This window comes from Otolemur garnettii, unplaced genomic scaffold (assembly GCF_000181295.1).
Source record: "Otolemur garnettii isolate 467f Iridium unplaced genomic scaffold, OtoGar3 scaffold00051, whole genome shotgun sequence".
Taxonomy (NCBI): Eukaryota; Metazoa; Chordata; class Mammalia; order Primates; family Galagidae; genus Otolemur; species Otolemur garnettii.
The window spans coordinates 1,942,612-1,945,651 of record NW_003852446.1 but is presented as its reverse complement, the minus strand read 5'-3'; positions in this window follow the sequence as shown (position 1 = coordinate 1,945,651).

Below are 3,040 nucleotides of genomic sequence, written 5' to 3'. Positions count from 1 at the left end.
TTTTTGCCTTGAGCATAAAATACACAAATATGCTTACGGCTGGTTAATGAACAAGCAACTTTCATTATAGCCGCAGACCAAGAAGTAACAATTTGTTTTGCTTTAAGGTTTTGAGAAACAAACTCAGGGACTGACAGCTGCATTATTCAGTATGAAAAGAATTTGAGGAGAGGAAACACACATCTATTTTCCCCACATTTGAAAACTTTGTTAGTGAAACAGCTCTTTTACATTCCCCTAGAGAAAAGCATGCTATGCAAACTTCAAGAGTCAGACTTGTATTTCAAAATTCTTAAAAACATGCTCTCACAGGAATGGAGAAGCAAGAATCCAATGTACTCAATTCTAATTTGAAGGTAGCAGATGATTTAATATAAAGGGTGGGGTAGGGGAATGAGGGATGGGGATTGGGGGGAGTCACTGTGTATGGTACACCTCTTGGGGGTAGGACACAATTATAAGAAGGACTTTACCTAACAACCTCAGTCAGTGTAACCTAATTCTTTGTACCTTCAATGAATCCCAAACAAAGAAAATGCTCAATTGATGAAGATTAATCACTTTCATTCAATTACACCAAAGATGAGACCAAGAAGAAAGCTGGAGGGGGACCACCAGGAAAAGCGCAATTGAAGTTCACCATTAAGTGCCCTACCCAACTCAATTTCTAGTGTTGTCTTTCCTTATCACTCCTTATCTCCCTGGTTACCCCTAAAGATTGCCCATCTCAAATATAGATCCATACACAGTAAAAGTCACACCAAAGACCCAAACCCTTACCCTTGGAAATGCAAGAGTTTCAGTACTCTGTGCATGTCATGACAAAGGAGTTACCAAGCCTCCTACATAAGGGTTGCACCTGGGAAACTGAGGTTCTTGGGGTCTCTGGGATAAAGGATGGAGCTCACAGGTATGGTAAATGAATATTCATGAGGACTATTTTGAATAGCTGATGGGCAAAGCTAATTGCAGACAACTGATGGGAGTGGAAAGACATTCAGGACTGCCAAGTCCTTGAGTCTGTAGATTAACACTTAAAGTAGGAAATCTAAGCAAGTACAGGCATCCATGAACCCCAAACTCTCATGGCTGATACAGTGCCACCCACCAAAAATTCCAAATGGATTAAAGATACAATTTTTTTTTAAAGGAAGAAAACATGGGTGAATTCTTTTATAACCTTGGAACGATGAAAGCTTTTCAAATTATTACTCAAAATCCAGAAGCCACACAGGAAGTGATTAGATTACATAGTACACATTAAAAAAACCCCTAGTCTTCATGGCTAAAAATACAAAAAGAAAAGGCATAAGACAAATGACAAAATGGGAAAAGGTTTTGCAAATTATATCCGATAATAAAGACTTGATATATCTAACATCCTAAAAGCTATATGAAAATCTATATGAAAAAATGAAGAACAAAACAGAAAAATGAGCAATACAGCAAAAGAAATATAAATAGGGCTTTCACCATCTAAAAAGATTATCAAGTTCACCAGTAATAAAAGAAATACAAGTTAAAATTCATTGCGAGACCATTTCTCACCTATCTGACGGACACATTTTTCAAAGCTTGACACTGCACTCTGTGGGCAAGGCTGAGAGGAAACAAGCGTACAGAAAACAAAACAATAACTTCTACGGAAGGGAGTTTTATAACCTCTAGTGAAATTACAGATGCATTCACCTCCTTGATTTAGGAATCCCTCCTCTAGGAATGTATCTAAAAGATGTTCCTGCCCGTTTATGGAATGATAAACGCACCAAGTTGTTAATTGTAGCGTTATTTGTAATACCAAACGTTTGGGTAAAACCCCCAAACATCCACAATACGGGATAAAATCGATATGCACAGATAAAATAAGCTCCGGCATGGTGGTACCTTCTGTATACCCTGAGAAATAGATAAAAAAGATACTGACATCGAGTGGTCTCAAGGTATTTTGTTGTGACAAAGCAGAAGATGTAGTGTGCAACAGAGGGGCAGGAGATAAGAATGTATCTACATATTTGCTTCTATTTGCACAAAGAAATGCTGGAATGATAAGTTTTTTGTTTATCAAAATGATTGCCTCGAGGGAGTGGGAGGTGGAAGGGAAGAGAATGGAGGGAGGAAGCTGGACTTATTCCAGCTAACATTTTCACATGCTTTATACTTTGAAACATGTTGATGTTTTACATATTCAAAAACATAACATTACTTCAGAATGTTAACAGGTGCCTAACTTGAAAATAAAAGGAAATAAATGCCCTAACTCTGTTGAAAGCTGGACTGAGCATTCCCAGCGTGCATTCCCTGCTACGTGGGAGAAGGCAAGGTGAGCTCTGAGAAAGCGAGCTGTCATTGTGGGGGATAAGATTTTGAGGGAGATAAGATCCTGCTAACATTTGAGGGGGCTGAAACAAAAGTACAATGGATGACTACATGCAATATGCCTAAATACTTCAAGCTGTCAGTCAAGCTAACAAACTGTTAAATAACATATGTTCTTTCCCACTGGTTTGACAGATATGTGCATACCTTCACCATGACCTAGATGGCCAGGTTTGAGTGTAGGCTTGTTGGACTCCTTGGGCTCCACATCACATCATGGCAGCACTAAGATAGCCATGCACATATGTAGATACCCCAGCCCACATATTAAAGCTCCATTGACCCCACCCCAGCAGAGAACAATGGTTTTGGCCTCCCCTTGAGCCCGGCATGGTGCATAGTAGCTGGGGAGTCTTAGAAAAGATGCTTGCTGAGGCTCATGGAAGACTTAAAGCCTTTGGGCAGGAAATTCCAGGATGTGGGGTCTCCAGAATGTGTTCTAGAAAAGAAAAGCACTGGCTCGAAGTAGGCACATCCCCTTGATGCCACTGAGACCCCCCACTAAGTGAGTATCGGGGAGAATATGTCTAGATGATTTGTTGCAGTATAAATTCATGCTATTCACCCATATAATCCACTTCTTTTATTTCAAATAGGCCCCGATACTTCTTTGCATCAGGGATTTTTTTGCAGGCCACAGAATTTTAACTTGTTCATGGGAGGT